We start from the raw sequence: 14,631 nt of genomic DNA, 5'->3' as shown, positions 1-14,631 counted from the left end.
TACAGATTCCTCTGAGAGTAATGACACTTTAGACATCATCCTCGCCGGAGTTGTCTGGTGACAACAAAGCTTTTTGGGTTAATGGAAAAGTTAGCTCTCTGTGCTGATACCTTGCTAAATTATAAAATGCCCTTCAACTCCTCATTCCTCCTATAATGGTCCTCTTTCTCTATTGAAGATGCGATTAATTTTTAGTGAAAAAAATAAAATATGAACTGAGACTTGCCATGGGTTGGGTTCTGCAGGAAGCAGACTCCGAGACGACGGACACAGGATGTTTATTAGGAGGTGCCCTTGGGGTGAAGCTCCGTGGAAGGGAGGGGAGAGAAGCGGGAGTGAGTGACTTCTGGAGCTTCGTCCTGGGTTTGGGCCAGATGGCCAGGCCTTTGTAACCTTGTATCTATCAGCCATCAGATGCGGGCCACCTGGACCAGGTGGCTATACAGCTGAGACAACTCCTAAATGAGCCAGCATTCCCAGTTGCTAGGACAAGCCTTTCATCCAAGAGGACTTGGGCTGGTGTACCAAGGTATCTACCACAACACTCAAAGTGGATGATACATATGAATTGATAGTGAAAAACAAAAAGCACACCTGCTTAAATTGATATTCCCACCTGCACAGATTCATTCTGCAGGAAGAGCAACAGCCTGCAATCCATAGGCCAACCAGTTCATGTGCCTGTTGCTGAATATGGGGTCTGGACTGCAACCAAGACCTTTTCATTTCTACCATGGCAGCTTCCAGCAGACATGCCGTGGAAATAAAGAAAAAGAAAACTCTGCCTCACTGCAATATTTATTCATTTTTTTGAAACAGGGTCTCACTCTGTTGCCCAGGATGGAGCACAGTGATGCTATCACAGCTCACTGCAGCCTTGAACTCCTGGGCTCAAGCGATCCTCTTGCCTCAGCCTCCCAAGTAACTGGGACCACAGGGGCACACAACCACACCTGGCTAAATTATAAACATTTTTTGTAGAGGCAGGGTCTCACTGTGTTGCCCAGGCTGGAACATAGTGGCATGGTCATGGCTCATCATAGCCTTGACCTCCCAGGCTCAAGCAATCCTCCCACCTCAGCCTCCCGAGTATCTGGGACCATAGGCATGCACCACCACGCCCAGCTAATTTAAAAAATATTCTTGTAGAGATAGGGTCTCCCTATATTGCCCAGGCTGGTCTTGACTCAAGTAATCCACCCACCTTGGCCCCCCAAAATGCTGGGATTACAGGTGTGAGCCACTGCTCCTGGCCCTGAGTACTTTTTCTTTTCTTTTCTTTCTTTTTTTTTTTGGATGGAGTCTCACTCTGTCACCCAGGCTGGAGTGCAGTGGCACAATCTTGGCTCGTTGCAACCTTCACCTCCCCGGTTCAATTCTCCTGCCTCAGCCTCCTGAGTAGCTGGGATTACAGGCACACACCACCATGCCAGGGTAATTTTTGTATTTTTAGTAGATTCGGGGTTTTACCATGTTGTTCAGGCTGTTCTTGAACTCCTGGCCTCAGGTTATCCGCCGGCCTCGGTCTCCCAAAATGCTGGGATTACAGGCGTGAGCCACCAGGCCAAACCTTGAATACTTTTTTTCTTTTCTTTTCTTTTCTTTTTTTTTTTTGAGACAGAGTCTTGCCCTGTCGCCCAGTCTGGAGCGCAATGGTGCACTGCAAACTCTGCCTCCCGGGTTCAAGTGATTCCTGCCTCAGCTTCCTGAGTAACTGGGACTACAGGTGCATGCCACCACACCTGCCCAATTTTTGTATTTTTTTTTAAGTAGAGACAGAAATTTCACTATGTTGGCCAGGCTGGTCTCAAACTCCTAACTTCATGATCCGCCCACCTCGGCCTCCCAAAGTGCTGGGATTACAGGCGTGAGCCACTGCGCCCTGCTGAATACTTATTTTTAAGAAAATAGATGAATTCAATTATTTATTTATCCTGACTATAAAAGCAACTTATATTTACAAAACAAGGTATAAAAACAGAGGAAAATCATCCACAAGCCCACCAACCAGAAATAATCAGGTAATCATTGTTAACATTTTAGCATATTTTTCCTAAAATATATATTCCCATCCGCAGTTGAGCTCATGTTACACCTGTGGGAGGCAGCAGTGTGTTGTAGTTAAGAACATGTGCTCTGAAGGCAGAAAGACCTGGTAGGAATTCTGTCTCTGACTTACTCGTTATGAAACTTTCATTCATTCATTCATTCATTCACTAATTCAAAAAATAGCTATTGGCCGAGTGCAGTGGCTCACGCCTGTGATCCCAGCACTTTGGGAGGCCGAGGTGGGAGGATCACTAGCCCAGGAGTTTGAGACCACCCTGGACAACATAGGGAGACTTCATCTCTATTTTTAAAAATATATAAATAATTGTTTAAAAACAGCTATCTATGATGTGACCTTGGGTGCCAATGTACCTTCAGAACAGTAAAAAAGGGGAAAAAAATGAAAAATATCATATAACACTGGGAATATGAGTTTGAAAAAGGGAAGCAAAGCCTTTACTTCATGAATTCGCATGTTAATGGAAACTTATCCTTCTTTAAAGCCTCCACTTTCTTATCATTCAAGTGTGGATAGCAATACCTACCCCGTAAGGCTTCTGTCAGAATGATTGTCTCCTTTTTTTTTTTTTTTTTTTGAGACGGAGTCTCGCTCTACCGCCCAGGCTGGAGTGCAGTGGCCGGATCTCAGCTCACTGCAAGCTCCGCCTCCCGGGTTCACGCCATTCTCCTGCCTCAGCCTCCCGAGTAGTTGGGACTACAGGCGCCCGCCACCGCGCCCGGCTAGTTTTTTGTATTTTTTAGTAGAGACGGGGTTTCACCGTGTTAGCCAGGATGGTCTCGATCTCCTGACCTCGTGATCCGCCCGTCTCGGCCTCCCAAAGTGCTGGGATTACAGGCTTGAGCCACCGCGCCCGGCCGATTGTCTCCTTAAAGAAGATCATGTATGTAAAATACCTGCACATAGTCATTGCTCGAAAAATGGCAGCTGTTGTCATCACATAGTTTAGGTTTTTTTTTTTTTTTTTTTTTTTTTTTTTTCACTGAACAGTATGTTGTAGTCTCCTCACGTCAGAAAGAAACCCCTTTGATGGGGTCACCATGGGGTTCCTGCAACATCCATGGGAATACAGGTGATTGACTTCCTGCCAGGAGACGGCAGCACGTGCTTCAAGATAAGTGATTAATATTCCAGTAACTCCAGCTGCACAGCCTACCTGGGCTCAGGAAAACCCATTTTCCTTTTTTGCTTTCCGGTCTTAGTGGTGGTAAGGCTTCCTGTAATCATTAATCTCTGGGGAACCCCACCTTTCCCCTTTCACTTCTTCAGTCCTTCCAAGCATTATGTAAGCAATTCCCTCCATTAAGTTATCTCTGCTTGCCACTTTGGGAGGCCGAGGCAAGCAGATCACCTGAAGTCAGGAGTTTGAGACCAGCCCGGCCAACATGGTAAAACCCCATCTCTACTAAAAATACAAAAATTATGCTAGGCACAGTGGCTCATGCCTGTAATCCCAGATACTCAGGAGGCTGAGGTGGGCAGATCACCTGAGGTCAGGACTTTGAGACCAGCCGGGCCAACAGGGCGAAACCCTGTCTCTACTAAAAGTACAAAAATTAGCTGGGCTTGGTGGTGCATGCCTGTAATCCTAGCTACTCAGGAGGCTGAGGCAGGAGAACCGCTTGAACCTGGGAGGTGGAGGTTGCAGGGAGCCAAGATCATGCCATTGCACTCCAGCCTGGGTGACAGAGCGAGACTCTAGAAAAAAAAAATTATCTCTGTTGGCTACATCTAGAGCCTATTCTCTTTTCCTGCTTGGACTCTGACAGAGACATTATTTCATTTTAAAACTTCCCATTTTAAAAGAAACTAAGAAATAAAAAGGTCAATTGGATAGTTGTAAAAAGAATTCAGACTTGAAAATGGGACAGATGAAGAAAAGTTGCATAAGTGAGCAGGCTAAAGGCTGAAGGTCATCCATAAATAAAGGATTTAGGCAACTGAAAAGTAATTATAGGAATTTAAGCATTTATTTACCATCTCCACTGAGAAAATAACAGGAGGAAATCCTGTCAATGCCAGAGAATCATAGATTATTTTTAAGGAAAAGCTTCCTTATCCTAAAGGTATGGCCAACTTTGTGTACAAGTCTGTGGTTCTCGGGCAGGGATGATTTTGTGTCCAAGGGGATATTTGGCAAGGTCTGCCTTGTCTGGAGGCATTTTGGGTTGTCACAATTAGGAGGAGGGTGTTAACTGTCATCTAATGGATACAGACCATCAATGGTGCCAAATATCTTACAGTGCACAGGACAGCCCCCATGCCCTAGAATGAGCCAGCCCAAAATGTCAATAGTCATAATGTTGAGAAACCCTGGTATAATCAAATTCAGTGGAATTTCTAGGCATTGTGAACTACTATTACCAGCTCTACAAAAATGCCTCTTCTGCCTGTCTCACTGATTTTTGTAAATAATAACTTTACTGAAATATATAGTAATTTACATGCCATGAAGTTCATCCTTTTAAATTGTACAATTCAATATTTTTAGTATATTCACAAAGTTGTGCATTGATCACCACTATCTGACTCCAGAATATTTTCACTAGCCACAAAGCAACACCGTACTCATTAGCAGTCACCCTCGTGCCCCCTACCCTGGCCCTACGGTGCCATCTGCTTTCTAAAAGCAAGGCACCAAAAATTGCCAAATGTTATAAGAGTAGCTCCTTTTCTAGAAGGGAAAGAAGATTGCTTCCTTACTTCGTTTTGTAACATTGATGAACTTATGTGGTTCTACCTAACTGAAAACTTTTGAAAAGCTTTGGGTCCACAAAGATGGCATGACTCAGTGAAATGGATTCCATTTCAGGGGCCTGGGCCAGAGATTCTGCATTTCTGAACTTTCAGGTGCTGCTGGTCTGAGGAACACATTTGAGTAGCAATCGAGTAGACCTGAGTAGCCCACAGGCAAAGGCTGGAGATTTTTATAGTATAACCCCTTGTGTATTCTCCTGGACTCATTTATTAAAGAATTTTTTTGAGATATAATTCAAAACACATACAAGTCACCCATTTAAAGTGTACAATTCATAGAGGTGGCAGTGAGCTATGATTGTGTCACTGCACTCCAGCCTGGGCAACAAAGTGAGACTCCATCTCTTAAAAAAAAAAAAAAAAAAAAAAAAAAATTAAGTATACAATTCAGTGGTTTTAGTGTTGACAGAGTTGTATAACCATCATCACCACAGAACATTTTCATCACCCCAGTAAGAAATCCCATATCCAAGGCTGGGCACCGTGGCTCACGTCTGTAATCCCAGCACTTTGGGAGGCCGAGGTGGGTGGATCACCTGAGGTCAGGAGCTCAAGGCCAGCCTGGCCAACGCAGTGAAACCCCATCTCTACTAAAAATACAAAATTAGCCAGGTGTGGTGGCACATGCCTATAATCCCAGCTACTCGGGAGGCTGAGTCAGGAGAATCATTTGAACCTGGGAGGTGCAGGTTGCCGTGAGCCAAGATTGCACCACTGCACTCCACTAGGAGTTTGAGACCAGCCTGGGCAACACATCAAAACCCCGTCTCCACAAAAAATTTTAAAAAATTAGCCGAGCTAATTAGTGGTGGTGCATGTCTGTAGTCCCAGCTACTCGGGAGGCTGAGGTGGGAGGATCACCTAAGCCTGAGAGGAGGAGGTTGCAGTGAGCTGAGATGGCACCACTGCACTCCAGCCTGGATGACAGAGCGAGACCCTGTCTCAAAAAAAAAAAAAAAAAAAAAAAAAGAAAAGAAAAGAAAGAAAAGAAAAAAAATGAAATCCCATATCCATTAGCAGTCACTACCCATTTCCCTCCAGCCCCTCCCTCCAGCCATAGGCAACCACCAAGCTATTTTCTGTCTCTATGGATTTGCCTATTCTAGATATTTTATATAAATGGAACCATACAATGTGTGGTCTTTTGTGTCTGACTTTTTTCATTTAGTATAACATTGTCAATGTTCATCCATGTTTACCATGCATCAGTACTTCATTCCTTTTTATCGTCGACTGATATTCCATTGTATGGATAGAACACATTTTGTTTAACCATTCATCACTCCATAGTTTGGGTTGTTTCCACTTTTTGACTATTATGAATAATGTTGGTAGTTTCACTCAATGTTGGATTTTTATAACTAGAGGTTTTGCTTCTGTCCTATTGATTGGTTGATTAATTGGTTACTGTTAAAATGCCAATTGCCAGGAAAGATTACGCACAACACATTAACATTATAGGCTGGTTTCAATGAATTTATCAAGTGTTTTTTTCAGAGCTACTTTTTTTTTTTGTTTTGAGATGGAGTCTAGCTTTGTTGCTCAGGCTGGAGTGCAGTGGCATGATCTTGGCTCACTGCAACTTCTGCCGCCCGGGTTCAAGCTATTCTTCTGCCTCCCCCCAAGTAGCTGGGATTACAGGCATATGCCACCATGCCTGGTTAATTTTGTATTTTTAGTAGAGATAGGGTTTCTCCCTGTTGGTCAGGCTGGTCTCAAACTCCCGATCTCAGGTGATCTGCCCACCTCGGCCTCCCAAAGTGCTGGGATTACAGGCGTTAGGCACCGCGCCCGGCCTCTCAGAGTGACCTTTAAAGAGGAGAAGGTGGCCGGGCGCGGTGGCTCAAGCCTGTAATCCCAGCACTTTGGGAGGCCGAGACGGGTGGATCACGAGGTCAGGAGATCGAGACCATCCTGGCTAACACGGTGAAACCCCGTCTCTACTAAAAAATACAAAAAACTAGCCAGGCGTGGTGGCGGGCGCCTGTAGTCCCAGCTACTTGGGAGGCTGAGGCAGGAGAAAGGCGTGAACCCGGGAGGCGGAGCTTGCAGTGAGCTGAGATCCGGCCACTGCACTCCAGCCTGGGCGACAGAGCAAGACTCCGTCTCAAAAAAAAAAAAAAAAAAAAAAGAGGAGAAGGTAGGAGATTATTGGGAGTACTAAATCTGAGATCATAGGGAGGCTGGGAAAAGGAGTAGAAAGGGAGGCTGGGTTCCCTAAAACCAACACTATTGCCTAGACCTTGCCTTGTGTAAATGCATTCATTACAGATAAAGTTTCCAAAGGAGCCTGAGATTTTGCAACTATTTAATTGGCATATGTAGTTAGATACTCTTTTGCTTGGAAGCCAATGAATTGACAATAAGACATGTTGAAATTTCCTTCTCAGCAAAGTCTTTGCTTTGGTTTGAACGTGTCCCCTAAAGATCATGTGTTGGAAGTTTAATCCCCAATTCAGCCAGGTGTGGCGACTCATGCCTGTAATTCCAGGACTTTGGGAGGCCAAGGTGGGAGGATGGCTTGAGCCCAGGAGTTAAAGACCAGCCTGGGCAACATGGCGAAACGCCATCTCTACAAAAAAAAAAAATTTAAAAATACAGAAATTAGTCAGGCGTAGTGGCACACACCTGTAGCTACTTGGGAGAGGTTGCAGTGAGCTGAGATCAAGCCACTGCACTACAGCCTGGGTGACAGAGGGAGACCCTGTCTCAAAAAAAAAAAAAAAAAAAAATTCCCAACGCAATAGTGTTGAGAGGTGGGGCCTTTAAGAGGTCATTAGATCATGAGAGCACTGCTCCCATGAATGGATTAATGCTGTTATCATAGAGGTGGGTTAGTTATCATGAGAGTGGATTCCTGATAAAAGGATGAATTCAGCCCCTTTTCCCTCTCTCTCTTTCTCATGTGCTCTCTTGCCTTTCTCCCTTCCACCATGGGTGACTCAGCAAGAAGGCCCTCACCAGCTGCTGGCTCCTCAACCTTGAACTTCCCAGCCTTCAGAACTATGAGAAATAAATCTCTTCTTTATAAATTACCCAGTCTCAGATATACTGTTATACCAGCACAAACTGGACTAAGACAGTCTTTAAGTTACACATTTTACACTGGTGAAGTTAATTAGTAAAAGAATAAACTTGTGTTTTGTTTTTATTTTAGTTAATCTATGTGATGTTTTCAGGAGTTGATTGCCTTACTGATGAATGAGTAAAGTAACAGCCTTTTCCTTTTTTTCACATGATTACTTTTTGATTATGTCCATGTTTATTAGCAGTTTGAAGGATAAATAATCAGGAAAATATAGCTTATGATGATTGGCTCCATTTGTGTATCCCCACGGTGATAAGCACAGCGTTTTCTATATAACAGGTACTTATTAATATTTGTTGGACAGATGAACTCAAGCCAACCTGGCCATTTGCTAGCAATTATTGTTAAAAAAAAAAAAAAAAAAAGTTTTCATATGTGAGAGACTAACAGAGTTGCCTGAAGTGAAATAGTTGGATTATTGACAGATGTCAATAGGATTCAAGATCTGTCTCCGACTAGAACAGTATAACAGGTATTTTCTTTTTTTTTTTTTTTTTTTTTTTTTTTTTTTGAGATAGAGTCTCGCTCTGTCGCCCGGGCTGGAGTGCAGTGGCCGGATCTCAGCTCACTGCAAGCTCCGCCTCCCGGGTTCACGCCATTCTCCTGCCTCAGCCTCCCGAGTAGCTGGGACTACAGGCGCCCACCACCGCACCCGGCTAATTTTTTGTATTTTTTAGTAGAGACGGGGTTTCACCGTGTTAACCAGGATGGTCTCGATCTCCTGACCTCGTGATCCGCCCGTCTCGGCCTCCCAAAGTGCTGGGATTACAGGCTTGAGCCACCGCGCCCGGCCGGTATTTTCTTGATTTTGGAAGCCAGGGTGTGCAAATTCATGTTTTTTGTTTGTTTGCTTGTTTATTTGTTTATCTGTTTATCTTAGGCATTGTATCAGTTATCTGTTGCTGCATAACAAACTACCCCTAAAATGCAGTGGCTACCCATTATTTATTTTGATTGTGAATTTGCAATTTGAGCACGGTTTGGTGCAGACTGGCTATTTCTGTTCCATGTTGCATCAGCTGGGGTGACTTGACTAGGGCTAAAGGAAGCACTTTCAAAAGTGGCTCACTCACATGCCTGGCAAGTTGGGACTGGTTATTGCTTCCTCTCCACGGTGACCTCTCCATAGGGTGACTTGGGCTTCCTCACAACACAGCGACTGGGTAAAAACATTAACCACCCCAAGAGAACCAAATGGAAGCTATACTGCCTTTTGTAACCTAGCTTTGGAAGTCACACAATGTCACTTTCACCAAGTCACAAGCTCACCCAGATTCAAGGAGAGGGAGCATAAATCTTCATCTCTCAATGGGAAGAGTGTCAAAGTCACGTTGCAAGAAGGACATGTGGGGCCAGGTGCTGTGGCTCAGACCTGTAATCCCAGCACTTTGGGAGGCCGAGGCAGGAGGATTGCTTGAGTCCAGGAGTTTGAGACCAGGCTGGGCAGCATAGTGAAACCTCCATCTCTATCTAATAGAAAAAAAGGACATGTGGGATGAGAGATATTGTTGCAGTCATTTGGGGGGAAATACAGCCTGCTGTGGCGATTATTTATTATTTATGATCCTTCTCCATGTCCCTAATTTCCAAATTCTAAAGGTACTTTCTATTTGTCTTTATGGTAATACTTTTCCAACTGCCTTCTCTAAACTTGGTGGGTATAACATCTCAGAAGCTAGTATTCTTTAAAATAATTTATGTTGTGGCCGATTGATCTTACAGTGCACTAAAGGTATCAGCTGAGCATCTGTCTAAAATGGAAGTGTGTCCTGCTAGGTTTACTCATCCATATAATTCTAACTTTTGTCTGTTTTGGAGAAGAAAATAATACACAGGTAAGCATATCCCTAAATATATACATAAAATAAATGAGAAAAAATATATATACATATATTCCCTGGAAGCAGCTTTAAGTCAATTTTTGGAAGGTTCTATGGTACCTTCCAAATGATGATGGATATAGGTGGATTCAGGGGAAAATCTTATCGACATGTATAGAATGATAAGTGGTCTCTATTGGGGGTTATTATGGCAAATGATCAACATTTTCAAAATATTAAAAGTTGAAAGAATTGTGCACTAAACATCCACATACCCACCACCGAGATTCTACAATTAAGATTTTGCTTTTGGCCGGGCGCGGTGGCTCAAGCCTGTAATCCCAGCACTTTGGGAGGCCGAGACGGGCGGATCACGAGGTCAGGAGATCGAGACCATCCTGGCTAACACGGTGAAACCCCGTCTCTACTAAAAAATACAAAAAACTAGCCAGGCGAGGTGGCTGGCGCCTGTAGTCCCAGCTACTCGGGAGGCTGAGGCAGGAGAATAGCGTAAACCCGGGAGGTGGAGCTTGCAGTGAGCTGAGATCCGGCCACTGCACTCCAGTCTGGGCGACAGAGCGAGACTCCGTCTCAAAAAAAAAAAAAAAAAAAAAGATTTTGCTTTTTACTTTATTTGCTTCATCACCTATCTATCCATTCATCAATCCTTCTATTAATCATCTTATTTTTTATACATTTCAAAGCAACTTGTAGTCATCAATTGATGAAGTAGCATATTTTGAGGTCTATTTTAAAATGTGGACAATTTCGTTCCTGTTTCAATCTATCTTATAAAAATTATATTTGATTAATATATAAAATCAGATGGGCTCAATATTTCCCATTATATTAAAAATTAAATCTATGAGAATTTGGTGGAGAAGTTGCTGGATTGTGTTCCGTGATGGGTATTCTTTTTTTTTTTTTTGAGATGGAGTCTCTCTCTGTCGCCCAGGTTGGAGCGCAGTGGCACCATCTCAGCTGATTGCAACTGCTGCCTCCCAGGTTCATGCGATTCTTATGCCTCAGCCTCCCGAGTAGCTGGGACTACAGGTGCATGCCACCATGACCGGCTAATTTTTATATTTTTAATAGAGATGGGGTTTCACCATGTTGGCCAGGCTGGTCTCGAACTCCTGACCTCAAGGAATCTGCCTGACTTGGCCTCCCAAAGTGCTGGGATTACAGGCATGAGCCAACATGCCCAGTCTGTGATGGGTATTCTTATTTAATATGCTTTAGTACATATCTTTGCCTTGACTTGAGAATGTACTAAAAAGTATATATTCTGAACCGAAAAGGAACAGTTGTGTCCCTTGAGGTAGGAGGATCGCTTGAGCCCGGGAGTTTGAAATAAGCTTGGGCAACGTTGCAAAACCCCATCTCTACAAATGTATTGTATTTTATATACACCTATAAAATTTGTATATATATCTATCTATCCATTCATATATACACCCATACACACACACACACACACACACACACACACACACACACACACACACAAAATAAATTTGCCAGGCATAGTGACTCATGCCTGCAGTCCTAACCTAGATACTCAGGAGGCTGAGGCAGGAGGATCTCTTGAGCCTGGGAGGCAGAGGTTGCAGTGAGTCGAGATGGCGCCACTGCACTCCAGCCTGGGTGACAGAGCGAGACCCTGTCTGAAAAAAAGAAGAAAAAAAAGGAAGATAGGAACTTTACTTTGATACCTTTTTGAAAGGCAGAAAGATGTCTTCCTTGCAGAGCTATTGTGGAATAAATGAGACAACGTAAGGGAAGTTCCTGGCACATAGTGGCATTCCGTACATGGTTTCTACTGCTGAGGGGAAAGAGCTTAAAGGTTGAGTTAGACTTCTTCCTGGGTCCTGGTTCCACCGCCTACTGGCTGGGTGAGCTTGGGCAGGTTCCTAAAACCTTATCTGCAAAATGGAGATAGGAACCACTTGTGTTAGTTACTCATGGGTGCATCACAAATTACCCCAAAACTTAGTGGCTCAAAACAACAAACATTTGTCATACCATAGTTTCTGAGTGTCAGGAATTCAGGAGGGGCTTAGCTGGGTGGTTCTGGCTCAGGGTCTCTCATGAGGTTGCAGTCAGGATGTCAGCTGGGGCTACAGCCATCAAGGGCTTAACTGGGGCTGGAGAATCTGCTTCCAAGATGGCGTACTCACATGGCTATTGGCAGCAGACTTCAGTTCCTCACCTCATGGTCTCTCCATTCAGTTCCTCGCATCATGGTCTCTCCATAAGCCACACATTTTTTGTTTTGTTTTGTTTGAGATTGGGTCTTGCTCTGTCACTCAGGCTGGGGTGCAGTGGTGCTCTCATGTCATGTCATGGCTCATTGCAGCCTCAAACTTCTGGGCTCCAGCAATCCTTCTGCTTCAGCCTTCCAAGTAGCTTGGATTATAGGCAGGTGCCAGCACGCCTATTTTTTTTTTTTCTGTATTTTTGTATTTTATTTTTATTTTAATTTTTTTCTGAGATGGAGTCTCACTCTGTTGCCCAGGCTGGAGTGCAGTGGTGGAATCTCAGCTCACTGCAGCCTCTGCCTCCTGGGTTCAAGCGATTCTCCTGCCTCAGCCTCCCCAGTAGCTGGGATTACAGGCGCCCCTCCAGCATGCCCAGCTAATTTTTTTTGTATTTTTAGTAGAGAAGGGGTTTCACCATGTTGGCCAGGCTGGTCTCAAACTCCTGACCTCAAGTGATCCTCCTGCCTTGGCCTCCCAAAGTGCTGGGATTACAGGTGTGAGCCACTATGCGTGGCCAAGGCCTCTTGAAAGTGTCCTCGTGACATGTAGCTGGCTTCCCCCTTAGTGAGTGATTCAAGAGAGAGAGCAAGGAGGAAGCTGCTATACCTTCTATGACCTAGTCTCAGGTCATGACCATCAGTGATCGGTACTCTTGCCATATTTTGTTCAAAGTGAGTTACTAAGTGTAGCCCATGTTCAAAGGGGCTTTCATGAGTTGTTAAGCCAAGAGCTGATGGTTCCCTCTCCCCTCTGCCTCCCTGTGGTCACAGAAGTTAGGCTTGGTGAGGGAACTGACCACACCTTCCAAGGAACTGGAGTAAGGCCCCATCACATGCCCTGGTCACTTTATGTTGGTCACTTTGGTCACTTTAGGTGCCATGAGCCACAAGCCTGACAGGTGATGATGGTGGGAAGTGGGGAAGTGGATTTAAATCAAACACAAGATTAGAGTTTTAAACGGTTGATTTTTAATAGCAGAAAACATCTAAATGTCAAAAAAAGTATCCAAGATATGAAGGGACATGAAAGGTAAATTTACCACAAAACATGTTTCAAAGTAGTGATCGGAGAGAAATAAACCACTTCATTTATACCCCATGGAATTGAGCCTGCTCAGTAACACCTAATCTTTATAAAGTCCTTACTATGGGTCTGATACTCTTCTAAATGTTTCACAAATAGTCACTCACCTAAACCTATGAAGTAACCACTATTATCATCATCATCTCCAATTTTTTTTGAGATGGAGTCTCACTCTTTTGCCCAGGCTGGAGTGCAGTGGTGCAATCTCAGGCTCGCTGCAATCTCTGCCTCCCAGGTTCAAGCAATTCTCCTGCCTCAGCCTCCCAAGTAGCTGGGATTACAGACACTCACCACCACACCCAGCTAATTTTTGTATTTGTAGTAGAGACGGGTTTCGCTGTGTTGGCCAGGCTGGTCTGGAACTCCAGACCTCAAGTGATCCACCCACCTTGGCCTTCCAAAGTGCTGGGATTACAGGCATGAGTCACCGCGCCTGGCTTCATCTCCATTTTTACAGAGGAAGAAACTGAGGCACAGAGAAGTTGAGCAATTTGCCAAAGGACATAACTAGAGCTAGCATTTGAGCCCGGGCCGTCTGACGCCCGAGTCTATAGTTTTAGTCACTAAGCTACACTGCCCCGGCAACAAACCCCTTTCCTATGGCATTCTTCTCTGGTGTGGTTTTCTTTCTTGGGTCTTTTGAAACAGACATTTCCTTCCTTCCCTTCTTTCTTTCCTTTCTTTTCTCCTTTTCCTTCCTACCTTCCTTCTTTTCTTTTTTTTTGTTTTTAACATAGAACACATAAAAATGTTTTTAATTCCTGCTACCAAACTCCTGCAAGATATTAGGATTTAATTACTATTTATAGCTCCCTTGCCAACTTTCACTGTCTATGACTGTGATAGGTCATAATCACCATCACAGAGATACAGCTTATTTGGTTAGGGAGAAAATGTCCTGAACATTTTTTAAAAGATATGATTGCAATTTAAGGTTTGCTCAAGATACAGAAGAAAATTGGTTAAAGTGTTAAGGCTGACATTTCTGTTCTTTCCACACTGTTCCTGGTTAAACTCAGTGTCTGGAGGACAAAGATAGAGGTTTTGTTTCAAATGAGGAATTGGATTCAAATTTTTAAAATGAAAATTTTCCAAATGGTATAAACTTTAAATGAAAACATGTAAGATCTGACAGTTTGATTTAAGCTCTGAGCAGGGCCAAGGAATAACTAATGCTCACCTCTTCCTGCAAACACTATAAATTTATGTGCTGAGCCAGGCACCGCGGCTCACGCCTATAATCCCAGCACTTTGGGAGGCTGAGGCAGGCGGATCACTTGAGGCCAGGAGTTCGAAACCAGCCTGGCCAACATGGTGAAACCCTGTCTCTACTAAAAATACAGAAATTAGCAGAGTGTGGTGGCGTGCGCCTGTAATCCCAGCTACTCGGGGGTCTGAGGCAGGATAATCACTTAAACCCAGGAGGCAGAGGTTGTAGTGAGCCGAGATCATGCCACTGCACTCCAGCCTGGGCGACAAAGCAAGACAAATTATGTGTTGGTTGGATTCTTAAGCTTTTCTACCAGACCCTGATTGCATTATGAGGTCTAGGCC

This window comes from Macaca nemestrina, chromosome X (genome assembly GCF_043159975.1).
Source record: "Macaca nemestrina isolate mMacNem1 chromosome X, mMacNem.hap1, whole genome shotgun sequence".
Lineage (NCBI taxonomy): Eukaryota > Metazoa > Chordata > Mammalia > Primates > Cercopithecidae > Macaca > Macaca nemestrina.
Note: the sequence above shows the minus strand (reverse complement) of the source record.